Here is a 21972-nt window from a genome sequence, read left to right as displayed (position 1 = left end):
CTATCAATTTCATCTGTTCTTCAAAATAGCCACAGAAAATACGGGACTGATAATTGATAAATTTCAATGCATAGCTTTCCTTGAAGTTATTCATTTGTAGCAGCTAAGTAGTGTAGTTAAAAGCCTGGACTCTGGATCTGAACACTTGGGTGCAAATCCAGGTACTACCATGTATCGGATGTATGATTTTAGACACTTAAATTCTTAGTTACTAATTACTTATATACTCTACCACAGTGGCTTGTGGAGATGCTGAAATGAGATAATATTTCAGCTGGAACCATCCTGGACTTATAATAAGAACTCAATACATTTAAGCTAATATCACCTGTTTGCTTAATACAAAATGCTTCTCTGCCAGTTAAGCTAAAATGAAGCTAGAACTTGTGATAAGAAATTTCCAGCTTGAAGATATCTTTGGGCATTGGCAGAATCGATATGAATTTAAAATGATTCCTTCTAAATATCCACTTTTGAAATCTAGGTTTTGAAAATGCAATGAAGGCAGTAAAAAGAACCTTCTTGATATGAAAGCATAACCAGAATATTAGAGTTTCCAAGGATAGACATTCCTGAGCCCCTTCAAGGAACAGATGGACTTACATATGGATGAATGAAATGATAGTCTAGGTATAATTAGTGGAAAGGCACAATGACACTCTTATTAGACTGGGGATATGTAGAATTAGAAAAGGCTCCAGACAACTTTCTTTCATTGCCCAAAAATCATTAAAGGAGGTTGGGGCTGGGAGAGTGAGGAGAACTAGCTTCCTAAGATGATTCCATTCCTTATGCCAAGTCACAGCCAGCCATTCTGTAGTTTTGCAAATCTCCCTCCAGAGAGAAGAAGATAATTTTCAAAGCAGCTAAGCCCACGTAACCACTAAAATAGAAATGAAATTAATGGAATAGTTTGTATATTCCCTCTCACACTCATCTACAATAAATCACACAAAGCTGCAGCATTTCTGCATTTATCACACAAATAGTCCCTTTCCTCCTAATGGCCATGCTTCTCTCTTTAAATACAGAGAAATAGATTCACTGCCTAGAGTCTGGGGAAAGCCTGCATTTGCTCATAAACAGCTATCAAAGAACAATGCTTGTGCAGTCCAACTGGCACTTGCTTATTGGACTGTTAAGCTGTGGGAGGATGTTCAAACAAGAGAAGTGCAGAAAAAGACCCAGCCTTCCTTATAGCTTGGGGCCCATCCAGCAATTGAAAGTGTACTATTTCACTGTCAACATTTTGAGAGAAGCCACATCGCAAAGCCATCCCTCTTTTCATCTTTCCCTGCATAACTTACATTGAAAACTGAAAGGATCAGACCACTCAGGGGCTCTTGAAAAAAGTACATTAGTCTAGAAGGAAACAAATGGAAAAGCTCTCCAAGAACAGTAAATATTCTTTGTACTGATGTACTACTTTCATCTGCAATTTAAAAGGGCTTCGTGTTTAAGAAAATGTCACTGTCATTCCCACCAGAGGGCCAAGGTAAACCCAGACACACAGGATGAAAGGACTCTCACTTGTCCTTCTTGGTCTTTAGAGTTTAAACTGCTCCTAGGTTGAAACTAAGCAAAGAGAAAGAATCTTGGATTGGAAATCAAGAATAAAATTATTGAAAATGGTGGATATTTCTCCAATTCAGGTGCATATGCTCCCTGGAGGGTCTGGCCTGGTGTGTCTGGTGATATGTGAAATCTCAGGATAAGAAAATCTATTTCAGGGGAATATCTATTCTACCTGAAGGTTAGCATGTCAAGTAGAAATGCATTTGGCTGCAAGTAACAAAAACAATGGTTTAAACAAATAGGGGCTTTTAATTTGACCACATAATATCTCCAGAATTAGGCAACTGGTGCTTTTAGGGACCTAGATTCCATCTTTTCATTCTCAGCAGCCAGTCTTTAACCATCCTTAGCATATCAGCTTTTGCCCTATTTTTTGTCCTTTTATTCTATGACTTTTATACTTTCAGGGCTCAAGTCTGTGTACAAGGTGGAAAGAAGAGAACAGATTTTTTTTTTTTTTTTTTTTTTTTTTGAGACGGAGTCTCACTCTGTCGCCCAGGCTGGAGTGCAGTGGCCGGATCTCAGCTCACTGCAAGCTCCGCCTCCCGGGTTTACGCCATTCTCCTGCCTCAGCCTCCCGAGTAGCTGGGACTACAGGCACCCGCCACCTCGCCCGGCTAGTTTTTTGTATTTTTAGTAGAGACAGGGTTTCACCATGTTAGCCAGGATGGTCTCGATCTCCTGACCTTGTGATCCGCCCGTCTCGGCCTCCCAAAGTGCTGGGATTACAGGCTTGAGCCACCGCGCCCGGCCGAGAACAGATTGTTGAGTAGTGCTTGCTGTCTCCATCCATCCCCTTTTTAAGGAAAGCAAAAACTTTCCAGAATCCTCTCCATAAAAATTCCATTTCACTTTCAGTTTCCAGAATTAGATCATATTTTATTCTTAGTTGTAGGGACCATTACACATCAGAAGTCAGAATTTTCAAAAAAAAAAAAAAAGAAAGAAAGAAAAAGAAAGAAGGAAAGAAGGAAAGAAAGAAGAAAGAAAGAAAGAAAGAAAGAAAGAAAGAAAGAAAGAAAGAAAGAAAGAAAGAAAGAAAGAAAGAAAGAAAGAAAGAGAGAGAGAAAGAAATCAAAATTGCCTCAATGGGCTTAGGACACTGATGACCCTGTATCTGGCGCTTATATCACATTGCCATCTTTAACAAAATTAGGGCTCTTTCAACAAGAATAAAACGTCTATTTGCTACTCAATTAATGGGGTTAGCACCAGTGAATAATTGGGAATATTTTTAAAGCACTGAAACACAGTAGTATACATAGCATGTCAAAATGCAAAATTTGCATACATTTTACAACAATATTTGAAACAATTGCATGCTTTCAACATGCCACTGCAAACCCATCTTTGTGATAACTGATCTCCCTCAGCCCTTGCCCTCGTCTGACCCACTTCCCGCCCAGTAACATGGTAATCTTTGAAAGGCACCCTCTGAATATGTTGCTCCCTTGCTTAAAATCCTTCAATAGCATTCCAGCAGGGCGGGAATAAAGTCTAAAGTTTTCCTGTTACTTTCAAAATCCCTCCGAGTTTAGCATCAGACTTCTCTCCAGCTGCATTTCTTACTCCTCCTCCTCCTCACTTTTGAAGCTACCATTGCTCAATTTTTCAACAGCACCAAGCTCTCTTGCCATTGAATCTGGTGCATGCTGCACCCTCTGTCTGCACCACTCTGCTCCAACTTCCTGAAATTCGTCTCCCCTGGCTAACTCCCTGCCATCTTTCCAGCTGTTACTTCCTCTGGGAAGCCTTCTTTGATGCCCCCAACAACATCTGATGCTCCTACTTTATGCTCTTCAATACCCTCTCATTGCATTTAGAGTTCTTTATCAATGTTGCTGACATTTCTCAGAATATGCAACTCTTCCATCTTCCCCATCTTGTTCACTATTTTTGCCTCCACACCTAGCATATTGCCTGGTACTCACTAGGTGTTCCATAAATATCTTGATTTTTAATTGATTTCTAGTTGCTTGAAGTTTGTTGAAATAATCCCAACTTACTTACAGCGCACTAACTATACAGGCGAAGCTCTATTGTTTCTTAAAGAGTTTGAATAAACAGATAAACCTAGAAATGAAGAAAGGAACATAGGGTATCAGAAGCAGAGAGAAATTTGACCAGGGTCAAATGTGGCAGAGGTGCCCCCATCATTAGAAGATTTAGTGGAGGATAAACATTTTATCCCAGTCACTCCTATAAAAACTGCCTTTCTTTTTTATAAGCAAGGCTTTTATTTTGCTCGTGACTTGTTTTGCAAAGAGCCCTGTCATCTCATATTTAAGGATTTGTTGCTGTTTGGTTTTGTTTTCCTCCAGGTTTATAAGTGAGGCCGTGAGGCCTAGAGTACTCATTTTTGTGGTGTTTCTTCTCTAAATTCTCTGACCCTTTTTTTTGTGAGCCTTGTTAGCATCTCTCTTAGGCAGGCTGGAACCATGTAGAAGGAAAGGTGGCACCTGAGAGTTCCCAGGTACCATGCTTGTTATTGATACTTCCAGATTCATGGTTCATGTTTCAGAAGGAGGACAGGCAGAGAAAGGATCATCTGAGCTCTCTGATCCAGCCATATCTGAACCCAGAAGCTCCTCTGGACTTCCCAGGTTTATGAGTCAGCAAATGTCCTTTCTGCTACAGCTCTTTTAAATTGAGATTTTTGTCATTTACAAATAAATAGTGAATACAGGATTTGAAATGAGAAATGTAATAGTTGATTGACTTGATGTCTCATGTCAACCCCTGTGGCTCTTGGTGGGAGAAGTTATTCCCACCCAAACCACTGAAGACTCCAGTATAAGAAAATGGAGAAAGAATGTCAGGAGACAAAAGCAAATAAAGCCAAGGTGTCTACTTTGTCCATGTGACATTGATACCAAAGGAGGGAAGGGAAGTGCTGGGAAGGAAAGGGCTTGGTCCCTGGCAAGGACTCCACACCCTGCCTGTACCCACAGACCCAGGTGAGGATGGGCACTCCGGCCTTCATGCTCAAATGTTGCATTTCCCAAGACTACCCTGGCCTGCCATGTCCCCATCCTGCACCTATCATACCTATAAAAACCCTGAGTCCCTAGCAGGCAGACCCACAAGTCACTGGACATCGAGAGGAACACATCGGTGGGAGAAGACACAAGTGGCTGAATATTGAAAGGATGTCTAGGGGAACACGCTGGCAGAAGAGCACAGGATGGATGCCAGCAGGCCACCGACTGACGGAACAATGTGGACTTTGACTGGGGTAGTCAGAGGAGAGCCCAGGACACTCAGTGGTCTGATTCCAGGGGAAAACCACCTTCCCACTCCATCTCCCTTCTGGCTCCCACATCTGTTGAGAGCTACTTACACTCAATAAAACCTTGCACTCATTCTCCAAGCCCACATGTGATCCAATTCTTCTGGTACACCAAAGCAAGAAACTCCAGGATACAGAAAGCCCTCTGTCCTTGCGATAAGGCAGAAGGTCTAATTGAGCTGACTAGTGCAAGCTGCCTACGAACGGCTAAACTAAAAGAGTACCCCATAACACACGCCCACTAGGGCTTCAGCTGTAAACATTCACCCCTATTCATTGCTGTGGGCTTGGAGCCCCACAACCTTTCCGTCTGCATGCTCCCCTAGAAGTTTGAGCAGTGGGGCACGTAAGAAGCTAGCCACTTCCTGTCACGTGCCGTGAGAAGGGAACAGGGGAAACTTTCCCATTTCAACATGTCTCTTTGTCACTGCAGCTTCAGCTAAATTCATAAAATTGCTTTTATTTCTGAGACCTGGAACTTTCTTTGGGACAGTGGAAGTGGACAACTTTCTGAAAATTAATTTTCCAAATGTTCATTTGCTAAGGCTAGTTCACTGATAGCCAATTTGTGAAAAACCAATTGTGAGCTTTAATTTAAACTCCAAAGTAAATAAAATAAATCAGAATTACCCAAAATATAACATATAATAAATCAAGATTAAAGAAAAATGTCCATATTAATACTCAGAATTATTTTTCTGAATGTTATATTTGGTACCCAAAGATGAACATTTCAGTTAAGTTGGTTAAGTCTTTTTAAATGTTTACAAAATTACTACAAGCAAATTTGGTATATTTGGCCAATTGATCATTCAGTGACTAAGCTTCTTCCCTTGGCCAAAACCTGAAGTAGTTGACTGCAACCACTGATGTTCTTCACAGGCTTATTTGAAACACTTGAATTTATACCAATAAGCAGGGTTTTTTTGTCGATAGGGCAAGAGGTCCAATGCAAGTAGAAAAAAAAAAGTGAAGACAAAGGACGACACCTCCCATAGGGAAAGGTCTGTACAGGTCACAGATATTCAACACTGCCTTCCCCTCACCCCACTTGCCAAGTCTCTGATCTAATATAAGCTGCCACATTTTTGAGATAATTTCCGTCTTTTATAAACACTCTGTTGTGGTTAAAGGGTCTGTTTTCCAATACAGATTCAGTCTTTTACTGACAGTGAATTCGTGTAAGTCAGAAGAAGCTGTTACGCTGTAATAAGGAATCCCTCCCCAAGTCTCAACATCTTAATGCAACCATGTTTTGTTTCTTGTTCATGTTCCATGCCCGATGTAATTGTCATTACTTTACAGATCCTATATGATCTATATTAACATACAGCTATACTACCTGAACCCCTGGCTGCTTTGGTCAGCTCAGCAGAGGAAGAGGGGGCACAGAAAATCAAACAAAGGCTCTTAAATACTTCCACCTGAAAGTGATAGTTTTCATCCACTCACATTCCACTGGCCGAAGCACATCATGAGGTTACACTCCACTTCAAGTGGGCAGGGGATTGTAGTCCTCTTTGTCCCTGATTAGAAGAGAAATGAATGTTGGCAAACACTGGTGTTACAAAACACAGAAAATTAATTGTTCTGTGTCTCTGTTAACTCATCTGTAAAATGAGGATGATAATATCCATGTCATAGAGCTATTTATGAAATGGAAAATGAATATACAAAGCCTAGCATTATACTTGATAGTCACAAAACAATAAAATTAACTATTATTATTATTAGAATTAATATTTATCTTTAGGATAGATGATTACATTGAGTAGCATCACTCTAGGTCTTTCCAAAAGTATTTCATATATAAGATCAGATTAATTTTATTTGGAATAAGTTGCATAATCACTAAATTTGTTTCTTCTTTTCTGTAAATGACATCACCTACCCATTTACTCAAGCTAGAAATTTTGGCACTATCCTTGATGCCCCTCTTTCCTCACCTCCCTAATTCAATCAATTCACCAAGTCCTGTGAATTCCGCTTTATGAATAATTTTGCACTCCACTGCTCTCACCTATTCCACATTACCATCATTGTTATGTACTGAATTTTTGTGTTCCTTCCCACTCCAAATGACTGTGTTGAAGCCCTAACTTCCAATCTGACAGGGAGAGATGGGGTTTTCTCAGGGGGAAATGGGACCTTTGCGAGATAACTAGATTTATATGAGGTCACAAGGGTGGAGTAACCATGACTGGATTAATGTCCTAATAAAAAGAAAAAGATACACCAGAGCTCTCTATCCTCTATGTAAGGACACAGTAAGAAGGTGGCCAAATGCAAGTCAGGAAGGGAGCCCTCACCAGAACCTGAGCAGTCTGGCACTCTTGGGCTTCCAGCCTCCAGAACTCTGAGAAATAAATGTCTGCCTGTTAAGACACCCATTCTGTAGTGTTTTGCTGTGGCAGGCCAACCTGATCAAGGACAATCGTTTTTTCCATAGACTCCAGCAACTCCCAACTGGTTACCCCAGTATTCATTCTGCTCTTCTCCAACTTTTATTCACATAGGAGCCATAGTGATTTTTTTTTAGCTTAGACATTAAGCTTCTTTTTGGATGATATCCTTTAATAGTTTCTCATTTTATTTTTTACCAAGGCCTACAAAGCTCTCTATGGTATAAGCAAGCATTCTGCATAAAGTGACATTCTAGTTCCCCAGGGATGAGGCAGTCATCCATATCAGACTCCCTACCTTGAATTTCTACAACTACTTTTATTATTTCTTAAAGAGAAGATGGGTTGGTGGACAGGTAGAAGTAAGAGGAAAGAGAAGGCTTAGGGAATCCCATCAAATATTTCCTACTCCTTTTTATCTCCTGAGTACCTTCCTAATGAAGAAGTGGTTCAAACAGTCTCTAGTTAGGTGTTTGAATGTGAAAGAAGAAATGACAATGTCTTTCATTTTGTGCTTCAATTTCAATTCATTGTTAGTGGCTTCTCAAAGGATTAAGGTGAGAAGGTTAAATGGGGCTCAGAAAAAAAGCATTGAAATTATTTAGTAATGTCTGCCACTGGTGAGAAAATAGTGAAGAGTGACTGGTTTTGTCACCATCATCTGAACCCTCCAACCTGGATGATAGCCTTTCTCTGACATAGGAGGAATCATCTTCTTTGAAGAGCTTTCTCTCAAAAACCATTAGAAATACTAGTGACCACTACTTTCTGAGAGTGTCAAAAGGTTTAAATGCTGATAAAGCTTAAAGAAAGTGCATCATAATGCTAGACAGGTGTGACATTCATTCTCTGTCTTGTAATTTGCTTTCACTGATGGAAATTTTTATTTCTCTCTTATGTGGAAGAAGAGTAACAACAATGTGGTTCAAACAGAACTTTTTTTTTTTTTTCTGAGACAGAGTCTCGCTCTGTCGCCCAAGCTGGAGTGCAGTGGCGCAACCTCGGCTCACTGCAAGCTCCGCCTCCTGGGTTCCCGACATTCTCCTGCCTCAGTCTCCCAAGTAGCTGGGACTACGGCGCCCACCACCACGCCTGGCTAATTTTTTTTTTGTATTTTTAGTAGAGGCGGTGTTTCACCGTGTTAGCCAGGATGGTCTCGATCTCCTGACCTCGTGATCCACCCACCTCGGCATCCCAAAGTGCTGGGATTACAGGCGTGAACCACCGAGCCACCGTACCCAACCCAAAAAGAACCTTGTTATTCAAAGGTCTTATGGTGTGATGGGTAAAAGCTTGGGAAATGCCTGTGGGAAATTAGCAGCACAACTTGCTTACTCACTTTCAGCCTATTAAAATTTTCCTGAAACTTATAAATGGAAAGATGTTTTGTTCCCAAGAGTCTGCTTGTATGTTGCTTCAGTTTTTAGAAATAATTCAAGAAAGTAAGCACAGGACCTGGGAAGTCTGCAGAAAAGTTTCAACTAAGATGACAAACTCAGTTAACTTTATTATTTTGTTTCCTTACAAAGCCCACGGATCATACCACACTGTTCTTTCTGCGAAACAGTTGAGAATTACCAGTAATTGGGACTGTTTACATTCAATGCCATCCTGACAGAAGCAGCTTTATTATATTGCAGAGGGATAATTAATATATGATGGGGATTAAAGATTGCATCACAGCAGGTAAGCCTCTTGTCTGATAAGTCATTTCACTGATTACAAAGGAATGCAAATTATATAAACAGAAATAATGTTTTTCTCTTATGCTAATTTTAGCCTAGCCCACCTGTGCATTTTCGATTAACTGGAGAAAGGTGAAAAATATTAGATTTGCTAAGGTAGATTTCTGCCGTGTCAGCCCACCTCATCTGATATTAAATGCAGTTATATCTTATTTAGACTCTGTTTTTAACCTCTTTTTAATTCCTGAAAAGATAAAATTCAAGCAAATTACTCATATGAGCTATGAGATTTAGGAGACGTGACATGATTTGGATAAGGTAAAAGGTTTGTCTTTCTTGACAAATTGTACAAATTAGAGCAATATTCTTGGCTATTTGACTATCGTGATATTGTCATGTCTTAGGCTTGTGCTTGTTTGCAATAGATCTTTAATACCTAATATTGTTAATTGTACAACATATCAATACTCTCCTTTGCCTCTATCACAGGCCAAGGCAAGATGTAATAAACATTAATAATTTTAGATTTATATCCACTGTAGCAAGAATGGGAAAAAAGTGTCATCTGAAATGCCATTTTCAAGCAATTGCAGTGATTTCCTGGAACCCTACATAACAAGTCCAGATTCAGTGGGAAAGACTGTGAGGATCCATTAGCAATGCTTACGATGAGCTAGTCTTGTGATGGGGTTACCCTCCTTGCATTAGAATTTGCAGTCTTCTATTAGGCCATTAGCCTTTGAGAGCAAAAACTATATGTTTCTCATTTTTGTAGCCCCAGTGCCAGGCACACAGTAGCTGCTCCAATAGCAAAGGAGTCTGAGTCAGGCTGCTTGGGTTTAATGGCTGTCTTTGTCGCTTACTAGCTGAGTGAACTCTTCATGTTTATAACTTAACTGTGGTTCAGTTTCCTTCTCTACAGAAAAGGCATGAGTTCCTCATTCATAGGGTTATAATAAGGGTTAAATAAAGTCATGCGTATCCAAAGCTTAGCATACTGCCTGAGACATAGTAAATACTTGAGGAATGCAGGTATAAATTAACATAGGAATGAATAACTTTGCAAGGAAACAGAGAGAAGGATCCTAAACAGTCCTGCTGGTGTATGCATTTATGATTCAAAAATCCTCAATTGTTAAAATTTGGGTCAGAAACGTATTATTCCAGGTTGTTGGTAAATGTGAGGGCCCTTCTGGGTTTGGAGGTAGAACAATACACTGAGAGGCCAAAGGAGCTGCAAATAAAAATTGACTTCTCTGGGAAAATGATTTTCACATTTATACCTACCTGCCTTTTGTCCTCCCATGCATTTCTCCAGATGTGGTACCAATGTGATACAACTGTTGTTTATTCCTTCTTTGACAATAGCAAGGTAGTATGAACCTGCCAGTGAGGGCTTCAAATATAGCTCCAGAGACATTCACCACTACTGCCTGCCTCCATGGTTTCCCATTCCCTTTCACAAATAAAACATGGCCTCATGCTTCATTCTGAGCTTGCATTTTACATACATCATTTGGATCTTCTCTGCAAAACAATGAAGTGGGCGTGGTAATCTTCCTTTACAAATAGAGAAACTGAGGCCTAACATGAGGAGCAATTTCCCCGTAAAAATCCTTTATTGTCAAGGTCCAAATGGCTGATGATTCATGCTATAGACATCCCAAACCAGCTGGTAGGCAGAGCTCTGGGCATTCCAAATGGAAACGTGGAACAGACACAGATCACCTGGCCACACAGACCTCAGCTCTAAAGACAGACAACTACTTACCTGTTAAAGTTTCCTGTGCACTAATTTTTAAAATCTAGAGATAGATATTAAGTAGGTTAAGTGACATCTTAAATTAGCCCATGGACATTTGAGAACAGAATCATTTTTAGAATCTTGATTCTGAGATTCACTGTTGGGCTTAAGTCACTGCTTCTGTGATGGTTGGTTTTGGGTGTGAACTTGACTGCATTAAGGGATACTTATCTGGGAAAGCATTATTTACTCTCCATGCTTCAGTAGATACTGAGCCCTTCCCTCTTCTGCCGAAAGGGAAACCCAGGTGATTTGGCGTTTGATTAGAAATAATTGGGCTGCCCCAGGTGTGTCGGTGAGGGTGCTTCTGAGGGAAACTGGGACTAAATGAAGAAGATCTGCCCTCCATATGAGCAGGCACGATCCAACCAGCTGGGGGCCCCAAATAGAACAAAAAGGCAGATAAAGGGCAAAGTCTCCCTGGAGAAGAGCCCGGCCTGTAGACAGACATCAGAACTCCAGGTTCTCCAGCTTTTGGGCTCCAGGACTCACACCAAGGCGCCACCGGGCTCTCTGACCTTCAGCTTTGGACTGAGAATTACACCATATAATGCCATGGTTCTGAAGCCTTCAAACTCAGACTGAGCCGCGCTACAGGCTTTCCAGGTTGTCCAGCATGCAGAAGGTCTGTTGTGGGACTTCTCAGCCTCCATAAGCAAGTAAGACAATTACCTCTAATAAATCCTTTTTCATATATCTCTCTATACATCTGTAGCTTCTGTCTCTAGGGAGAACCCTAACTAAAACCCATTCTCAAAGGTAACATGCATAAGAATTGCCCAGAGCAGGGGGATGGAGTCTTGCTAACATGCACATTGATTTAGAAGAGGTAGGGCCTAGGATTTTCTGTAGTTCTGAAACACTTCCAGGTGATGTTGATGCTGGTGGACAAGGAGCACACTATCAGTTTTCAGTCAGGCTTCCACAAAGTGCTTTCTGCGGGTGCCTTGCATCAGAATATGCACACATGATGAGAGTCTGCCTTGGTTAGTGGGTCTCAGGTGGGTCTGGAGAGATGAGGGGAAACTGCCTGTTTAAAATGCATTCAGGTGATTCAGCTACATATTAACAAAGCATTGTGACATTAATGAAAGTGTTTTCCAAACTTGCTCCATCATTAGAACCACCTGCTGGTTAAAAGGCACTGATTTCCCAGGCTTTCCCCCTTACAGACTCAGTTTTAAAGATCTGGCTTATCTCATTTTTATCTATGCAATTCCTGATAATAACTTGGTGAGGTTATGGAATTTGTCCAAAATCTAACGTAGTAAATAGTAGTCTTAAGTATATGTGTAGACTGATGGAGAAGAGTCAGAGGGGAAGAAATAGTAAATGAGAGACAAATAGGGAATTAGAGACTTCATTGGGAGATATTTGCGTGAGTGGACCTAGAGTACTCAGTACCACTGGGCTAGCTTTGGAAGGCTTGCTCACCCAACAGAGTTGTGCAGTGGCTCCTCCGCAGTGTGTCTGGGCTTCAGGAAGGCAAGAAGCAGGACTTGGGTTCAGAGTGGTGCAGGCTAAACTCGCGACAAGACAGTCACATGGACTCATAACTGCGTCAAGAACTTCAGTGAAGGAACTTCTAGTCCCTACCATACTGGTAACACTTGCCTTTTTTGTTTTTGTTTTTAGTTTTTTCTTGGTAAAAATAAAAATTTGCACAAATAAAATGGAAACTCATGTTCTAAAAATATAACTTTCCTAGTAATCCTCTACCCTTTTGTATCAACTTAAGTCAATTATAATCCTTTTTATCCCCCAGTTTCTACACACATAAATTTTCTAATATTGGCAAGACTAATTTCAGAGAGGGGGGAGGCTTATTAAAGTTATCTTAAGGATCTAAACTAGCAGTGATACGTGGAAGTTAGTGGAGGACAGATTTCTGTGGACAGAGTAAGGGAGAATGGTTTAAAATACTCGTATAATAATTAGACCAGAGAGAGCAAAAATGTTTTCTTTTAATGCTAGCCCCAATCTATTATTGAGCATCTAGGGAACTGTGCAGGGAAGTATTCTAAGCTGACATCTAATCAGTGTTTTTGAAAGATCTTGGTAGCCAAGTCTTTTGTGTATTATATCTAGCAAGAATTGTTTCACAGTTGTTTTCTAATTGTACTCTGCGTAAATATGTGCTAGAGTCTGGGTGAATGTGCATCACTATGCCCAGGGATTTGGTGAGGAGGAACCAGAAATTCCTCCTTTGTTATTAATATTCTTAATAAAACTTGATTTTCATGCTTTGGGCCTGGCTCTGTTGAAATGATGGTTATGGAGTTTAAGAACTGGAGCAGAACAAACACAATCCTACCACAGATGCCCTTCCAGAAGGAAAAGGGATGAATGAGGTCATGCCTCTTGGCTGGTATTAGTCCCCCATTTTCTGTAGAACTCAAGGTGCTGCTCCTCCAAAACCAAATAACATTAGAGTCTCCACCTGTCAGCTGAAACCACAGCACTCAGCGGAAGGCCCAGCTTGTCAGCTAATATCCACGCCCCTCATTCAGTGCATGCTGACTCTTCCAGCTCATCCTGCCTGCTCACCCCTAACCTCCACAGACCCAACTGGTTATGGTTATCCCACTTCAGTTGTCTAGTTAACTCACCCCAAAGAATGATTTGAATCTTTATAAAAATCAAATCTCCTAATTCCTCTGTCCCTTCCTTCTCTCCTGCCTTCGACCCCATCCATCAGATTGTGGGACTCAATTATCTTCCCATAGTTTTGGTCTCCTTTCTTTCTTACCCATGCAAAATTTAGATTTTACATCAATTTTAAAATGGGAGAGAAAATAATTTTTAAAATGAGATAAATGGCAACTACTCATTACCTACTTGTTCTAGACTTTCCCATATAAGGGTAGTTCTAGATGCTTTCTTACAGATTTTGAATTTAATTATACTGAGATTCAAGAATGCAGATTATATTTTGATTATTTGTTAAAACTTGTTATAGTAGTTAATCTTAGCAAATGTTTTATTGGTGGGCTTCGGATGAATATGAATTCATTTAGTTACACAAAATTTGCATAATGCAAATAAGTTGTTTATCTTTACTAATTCTTTTTGTCAGCTTTATCTCTCAATTACTGAGAGCTATGTGAAAGCCTAAGGGCAAGTTGGTAAATTGTCGATTTCTTAATTATAGTCGCATTTAGCATTAATGTATCATCTTGCTAACTGAAACTTTGTGATTATGTGATGATCTTCCTTGTCCCTAATATTTTTTACCTAAATACTATTTGGACTGATATAAATACAAACTCCCCAATTTTTTTTTTAGCTAGTTTTTTTAGCATATGCTTTCCATCCTTTCTCCTATCAACCTTTTGATTTTCCTATGTTTTAGCGTGTTCCTTTGCTGCATAAAGCAGAATTTAAATCTGCCTTTCAAATGACAACTTAGTTGATCAATCTTAGCTGTGATTACTATTGTTTTAAACTTTATTGCTATTGTCTCATTTAATGTTCTTGCTTTTTGTATTAGTTTTTAGAAGTTTTTCTGACTCCTTCTTTGCTTCATCTTTTATTTTTGAAAATTCCATTTCTTTCTCTACTATTTTGAAAATTACATAATCCATTTTTAGTCTCAAACTTGACATTTCCCTATGTATTCTTAATTTTTTGAAGCCTCCAGTCAATCACAACTTGACTTTTTTCCTGAGCAATATTGCAACCTTAGAATGTTTAAATTCTGAATGTCTAAATTCCTTCCTCAATTCCATAGTTTAGAAGATTGTTTAAAGGTTTGTTGTGCTGAACTCTATATTTTTGTTTATCTAGAAATATCATTTGGCCTTAAGAGATTTTTGTCACAGACATTTCTATTCTAATTGACAGCTATTTTCTCTCACACCTTGGGGCATATTTTTTGAACATTATGTTGTTGTTGTGGGCCTTTTTCCTTAGTTCAGCTAGAGATGAGGGTCCTTATCACACAGCCACGAAAAATTAGGCTTGTAGACAACTTGAAGGGTAAGGCAGGCTTTTATTGTGTTGAAAAGGAGAAACAGGGACTCAGGGGAGTGAAAACCCTGCTAGTACTAGTACATGCTTCCCTCCTTGCAGATTGAATCCCAAGTTCCACCCAGGAAGAGGAGGGGCCGGGCTCCTTCCTGCTGCAAGGGCCAGAAATTCTGTGTCTTGGTGCATATTCCTCCAAGTGTGCAGGCTGCCTGGAGTTTCTCTGGGGACCCCCTTCCCGCCTGGCTGGCTCATTGTGATGAACGTTTCCTGATTTCTATTGTTACTTTAAAGAAATCTTCTAATTATTACTCCTTTTATAAATGAATATTTTTTAGCTGCTTTTAAGATCATTTTCTTTAGTGTTCTGTAGTTTCAGTACACATTTCTAGCTATTGATTTGTGATTTACTTTCTCAGAACTCCTTGTGCTTCCAGGATTGGAAAATTCATGTTTTTTAAATTTTTTATTTTTTGCCATTATTTTGATGAATGATCCATGTGCAGTTGAAATAAAATATGCAGTCTGACGTGTGTTGTAATGTTCTGTACATGTCAGCTAGATTAAGTTGTTTGATAGTGTTGTCCAAGTACTCAATGATTACTAATGTTTCTGTCTACTTTTTCTCTTTTTTTTTCTTTTTTTTTTTTTCTTTGAGACGGAGTCTCGTTTTGTCGCCCAGCCTGAAGTACAGTGGCGCGATCTCGGCTCACTGCAAGCTCCACCTCCCGGACTCATGCCATTTTCCTACCTCAGCCTCCCGAGTAGCTGGGATGCCCGGCTAATATTTTGTATTTTTAGTAGAGATGGGGTTTCACAGTGTTAGCCAGGATGATCTTGATCTCCCGAGCTCGTCATCCACCCGCCTTGGCCTCCCAAAGTGCTGGGATTACAGGCATGAGCCACCGCGCCAGGCTGACTTTTTCTCTCAATTTTTGAGAGGAGTGTTAATCTCCAACTATAATTGTAGATAGATCTATTTTCCTCTTAGTTTTGTCAGTGTTTTGAAATTATTAGGTGCATATATACTTAAGACTTCTATGTCCTTTTTATAAACTGACCCTTTATACCATTAAATACTTTTTATCTGGAAATTAATGTAACCCAAAGTCTAATATGTCTATGTCTTATATAAATCAATGTTCTCATTATTAGTGTTTACATGCTATATTTTTTTTATCCATTTACTTTTAACTTAATTGTGTTATATTTAAAGTGCATTTCTTTCCAACAGGATGTAGTTGAGAGTTGATCTTGCTTGGGACAACCTGTCATTTGAAATTGATCCAAAAGATGTAACCAGTTTACCAGTCAGATTATAATCTTTTTATTTGGTGATTAGGAATTTGAGACTAGGAGAGAGAAAGTGACTTGGTCAAGATCACACAGCTAGTAATTGCAGGTATGAGAATAGATTTAGGTACATGATGCTCGACTCTGTGGTAATCTAGTTGCTACACAGACCTTGTCTCATTGATTTTGGAGGGTTTCCTAGTTTTCCCACTTCTGATTTTCAAAGTTGTGTTTCAACATCATGGTCAGTAGGATCAAAGCCATTGTTCTGGATTCATGGAAAGCCTTTGGTTTTCCCTGCTTTAGTGACTTGTTCAGGATATTCAGTCCTTAGCATTAAGCAACTCCTCTTACAGCTTCAAAGATGTTGGATAACTCCAAAACCTTTGTAGTGTAAAACCATCCAGTTCAAAGGCCAAGTGTTCCTTTAAAGGAAGGAGAAAAGTCTACCCAGATGCACATTTGGCCCTTGACCTCTTTTGATGTTTCTCCTTTGAGAATGCAGGTCCTGTCGATTTTCAGCCCCTCCATACTGACAGCGCTGCAGAAATTTCTCTCAAATTCTCCATTTCTTTTTGCATCTATTTAAAAAAAGAAAAAACTTTAAAAATCTTTCCTGAATGAGGCATTTGCTATTTTTTGTTAAAGGTTGTCGTCATGGATATGAAAACTGTTGTCTGCCTTTTTGAAGTTGAAATTACGAATTGTTCAGAAATTAAGAAAGTTCACTTTCTAATTTACTTAAATTTGTATTTGCTGTATCTGAGCTACAGTATTCACATACAGGTGAATATCAGCTATACATACACATGGGATTCAACTGATACACCATATAGTCTTAGAGCTCAATCTTAGGATGAGAGACATCTGCTTTCTACTTTTGTCTTTGACTAGTCACTAACCGTTTGATCTTGGGCAAGTAACTTCACTTGGGTTAGTAACTTAATTCTTGGTCTCAGTAGCCACACCTGTTAAATAAAATAGTTGACATTTCCTGTCTCTTTCATTCTTCAGCTGTATTTTATTGCTAAATGTTTAAAGAGCAGCACATTATTTTGTATAACTATTTTTGTGCAACATATAAAACTGTAAATTTTGCCCCAAGCTGAAATTACAAATATCTCAGAATCTCCTCTATAATTTAACATGTAGTCTCTCCTAAACTCAATACATTGTTTTCATTATTTTTATACCATTGCTTAACTAACTTTGGGAATTTGGGGAGGGATACCTCATGCAGATCAATGTGCATGCTTTTCAGAAAACATACTTCATTTTCTTTGTGTCATTGGCCTTTCCTAATCATGTCAGCAATGTACATGTAGACTATGCTACTGCAGTGGTGGAGGCAGGAGTCAGTGCCGCAGATAGCTTACTGATGGCAACATTGTCTGCATGAAATGGAATCTGCTAAGGGTGGGGAAAAATATCATGTCCTTCAAAATAATGCCTTATTTGGGAGAGTGATCATGGTGAGCTTTGAAGTAAACTTTGATTTGAAACTTGGCTGCCATGAATTAGCTTTGCATCCAAGGAATAGAGACTTGGCTAACTTGACCAAGCTTTCATTTCTTTATATCCAAATAGGAATAACAGAATCTAATTCTGCATGTTTGCTATATGGTTAAATGACTTAATGTATGGTGAAGCACATCTTATGTCTGGTATACAGGTCATGTTCAAATGTTCTTTCCTTTTTTGTTGTTACCCCTTTAAAAAGTCACAGATGGCTGTAGTCATCAATTATGATTCTCAAAAAGTTGTTTTTAACATGAATTACTGCTTCCGGCTCCCTATTTCCTTCTCTTGAAGCAGTGTCATAGGATTCATAAGTATGAGAGAGATCTGCCCGGAATATGTGAAGAGAATTTGGAGGACACATTGGGAACTGCATGGATCTCAGTTATAGGAGATATTACCCAACATGACAGGGACTGAAAAGAAGCAGGTAGCCGTCCCCTACCCCCCACCCTTTTTTTTTTTTTTTTTTCTGTCTTTTTCTGGGCTATCTGTGCTTCCATCTCTATTTCTCTTTGAGATTGCTCTATTATTTACAGATCTGAGTTAGACATAACTTTATATCCTTCTTGAGTTGCATTTTTCTTTTCTATGACATAGCATTTTTCTATTATTTTTTTCCTACCTGACTTCATTTTCTCAGTATTGTCTTGCTGCTTTCTTTTCCTCTGCCAAACCTGCCAGACCTGCATGTTTATACGTACGAAGGGCTTGGATCTCACCCCTGTTATACTCCAAACACGTTTTCCCAGGATCTACCGCTTTGTTTGATCTACCGCTTTGTTCGTTACCTCTCGGTTTTCTGCCCTCCCTAGTCCCTGAGCTCCAGGTCAATATATCCAACCTCATACTTGATATATGCAGATGAACGTCTAATAGGTCCCTCAAGTTGAAAAAGGCCAAAACAGAATTCTTGGTCCCCCAGTCTCCTCCCATCAACTCTGTTTCTCGCTTGTAATTCAGGAAACCTAGTTTCTCAAAAGCCAGAGAATCATTCTTATTTATTGCTTCCCTTTACCATCACATGAAACTCATCAGCAATTTCTGATGGAAAAAAATGTAATCTGAAGCCATTTTTACCTTTCTGTTTCTACTCTGGTCACCCATATGGGCAAAGTTATCATCTCTCCCCTAAACTTTTACCAGGCCTCTTAATTTGTCTTCATATAGCTATTGCTGTCCCCTTAACAAAACTCACCCTCCATACCTCCTACTAGAGGGATAGTTTTAAGATTGAAAACCTTCTCCGATCATTCCCCTGCTTAAAACTCTTCAGTTGCCTGTTATTACATTGAGAATAATGGCTAAATTTTTTTTTTTATTCTAGCACATCAGGCCCTACCTGATAAGATTTCTGCGACTTCTATAACCGAAAATGAATGGTATCTTTCCTCTCTTCACTATAATGTTCTGGACACCTTCCAGGCTTTCATTTTGTTCTTTTATTTCTCTTCTTTTTTTTTTTTTTTTTTTTTTTTTTTTTTTTTTTAAATAGGCAACACTCTTGAAAGCATCAAGGCATTTGTATTTTGTCTCTGGCTCAAGTCCCCACCCCGTGGATCTTTGCAGATCTCTCTCTTCATATGAGACCATTACCAAAGAACTCAGAAGAATAAATTATAAAATGATAAAGGTTAGCCAAAGGAGTGATATAAGGGTATGAGAGCATGAATGCAATTACTGAGTTTATTTCTAATATTCTTACTTTTAAAATATAAATTTAAAAATATGATTATGTCAATGATAAATGTAATCTAAAATTAAAAACAAGCAGAAGCCACTAGCAATACACAGTGGGAAATGGAAATTGAAAAGCAATTTCAGGGACTTCTACTTCCAGACATGATGGAGTAAGACCAGATTCCTTCTTGTTTTAAATAACAAAATAGATAAAACATATAAAACAATGATTTACATGCAATCATCGGAAAACATAGTACAGGAATGTAATCCCAGAGCAAAGAGAAGAAACAGAAGAGAGTCTGTCAGCCTGCAGAGAGTTTCCAAGTAAAAACACAGGAGACAGAATTCAAGAGACAGTAAGGCGGGTATTCGTTCGCGCAGAACACCAGAGAAGATGGAATTCACAGAGGGCATTCTGGTAATTTGCAGAAGCATTCCCTCTGGTTTTTGGCTGAGTACTGGTTTTACAGTGTATGAAAGGGAACTCGGTAAGGCCAGGGATATAATTTTTGGGAAGCAGTTTAATAATGCTAGAAGCTCCTTGCAAGCTGGGAATATTTTCTGTTCTAATGAGTTTGGAAAGGCCTCCTTATACATGGGCATTGGTTCAAGTCCTCACATAGTTACAATGTCAGTATTTGGGATAAGTTAGCCTGAGACCAAAAGCTGCCTTAGATCCGTCCTAACAAGGCTTAAATGCAAACCTTAATACATTAACTTGTTTCAGAGTAACTTAACTGAGTACTAGAGAAATAGAAGTCCCATAATATTTAAAGGAATAATAAAAAATTACCAGGTCAGGTGCAGTGGTACACACTTGTAGTCTTGGGAAATTGGGAGGCTGAAGCTGGGGGCCTTATTATTATTATTATTATTATTATTATTTTATTTTATTTTATTTATTTATTTATTTTTTGAGATGGAATCTTGCTCTGTCGCCCAGGCTGGAGTGCAGTGACCTGATATCAGCTCACTGCAAGCTCCGCCTCCTGGGTTTACGCCATTCTCCTGCCTCAGCCTCCCAAGTAGCTGGGACTACAGGCGCCTGCCACATCACCTGGCTAGTTTTTTTGTATTTTTTGGTAGAGACGGGATTTCACCGTGTTAGTCAGGGTGGTCTTGATCTCCTGACCTCGTGATCGGCCCGTCTCGGCCTCCCAAAGTGCTGGGATTACAGGCTTGAGCCACCGCGCCCAGCCTTTTTATTATTTTTTAAGGTAGGATCTCGTGCTGTTGCCCAGGCTGGAGTGCAGTGGTGCAATCACAGCTCACTGCAGACTCAACCTCCCAGGTTCAAGTGATCCTCCTACCTTAGTCTCACAAGCAGCCAGCACAGTAGGCACATTGCTATCATGCCTAATTTTTAAAATTTATTGTGGAGACAAGCATTGCTTTGTTGCCCATGCTGGTCTTAAATTCTGGCCTCAAGTGATCCTCCCACCTCAGTCTCCCAAAGTGTTGCAATTACAGGCATGAGCCACCCGTCCTGGTCACTGGGGGATCTTTTGAACCCAGAAGTTTGAGACCAGCCTGGGAAACATAGTGAGACCCCATCTCAATTTTAAAGAAATACCAGACATCCAAAGTAACAGGAAAATATAACTCCTAGCCATAAGAAACACTCAACAGAAACAGACCCAGGCATAACAGATAACAAAATTAGCAGGCAAGAGTGTGAAAATACCTGTTAGAAACTATGATTCATGTATTCAAATAAACACACACAAAAATGTAAATGTTAAATATATACTTATCCCATGACATCAATCCTACTCATGAAATGAGAAAATTTTAAATTTTCAAGATAAATGAAAATTTATGTTGACACGAAAATCTGTACTCAAATTTTCAGTGATTGCATTGTAATAGCCAAAAAACCTGGTAACAATGTAAATATACATCAACTTATAAAGGAATAAGTAAACTCTGGCATACCTATACAATGGCATAGTACTCAGCAATTACAAGGAACATAATATACATGCAACAGCATGGATGAATCTCAAACTGATCATCCCAATGAAATAAGCCATTTCAAAAGGCTACTTATTATACGATTTTTTCTATGACATTCAGAAAAAGAAAAAAATGAAACAAAAAATAACTTACGGGAACACAAGTGGAATCAGTGGTTACCAGGAGCTGGGGACAGGGGAGGGCTTGACCATAAGGGAGCCAAGAGGGGTTTATTGTGATGGAACTAGTCTATCGATTTTGATAATCCCATGATTATACCTTTGCCAAATGTAAACAGAATCCAAAAAAGTAAACTTCATGTAAATTATATATCATCAAATTTGATTTTGAAAAATACTGAAAATATCAAGTGTTGATAAAAATATGGAGCAACTGGAGCTCTTATTTCTTCAGGGAGTGTGTTAATAGCTACTTTGTATAGCTACTTTGGGGGAAAAGGGAACATTTCTTTTTGTTGTTTTTTTTAAGTTCCAGGATACACATGCAGGTTTGTTACATAGGTAAATGTGTGCCGTGGTGGTTTGCTATACCTATCAACTCATCACCTAGCTATGAAGCCCAGCATGCATTAGCTATTTATCCTGATACTCTCCCTCCTCCAACTTCACAGCCCCCAGTGTGTGTTGATCCCCTCCTTGTGTCCATGTGTTCTCATTGTTCAGCTCCCACTTATAAGCAAGAATATGTGGTGTTTGGTTTTCTATTCCTGTGTTAGTTTGCTGAGGATAATGGCTTCCAGCTCCATCCATGCCCATGCAAAGGAGATGATCTCCTTCCTTT

General features: G+C 39.3%; 2 long non-coding RNA genes across 3 annotated transcripts in view; both read left to right on the top strand.

The window, feature by feature from the left end:
- The window catches only part of LOC112425903 (uncharacterized), a 537838-nt gene extending 526752 nt beyond the window's left edge, over positions 1 to 11086 (top strand). For both annotated transcript variants that reach the window (XR_011620212.1, XR_011620213.1), the window contains exon 7: positions 8796 to 11086. This is a non-coding gene — a long non-coding RNA (uncharacterized lncRNA). The remainder of the gene's footprint in view (positions 1 to 8795) is intronic.
- Positions 11087 to 11095: 9 nt separating this feature from the next.
- LOC105477633 (uncharacterized) overlaps positions 11096 to 21972 on the top strand; it is a 438407-nt gene continuing 427530 nt past the window's right edge. Inside the window, exon 1 of the long non-coding RNA XR_003017095.2 lies at positions 11096 to 11414. This is a non-coding gene — a long non-coding RNA (uncharacterized lncRNA). The remainder of the gene's footprint in view (positions 11415 to 21972) is intronic.

Source organism: Macaca nemestrina, chromosome 2 (assembly GCF_043159975.1).
Source record: "Macaca nemestrina isolate mMacNem1 chromosome 2, mMacNem.hap1, whole genome shotgun sequence".
NCBI lineage: Eukaryota > Metazoa > Chordata > Mammalia > Primates > Cercopithecidae > Macaca > Macaca nemestrina.
The sequence above is the reverse complement of the archived record's forward strand: the minus strand, read 5'-3'. Positions and strand labels throughout refer to the sequence as shown.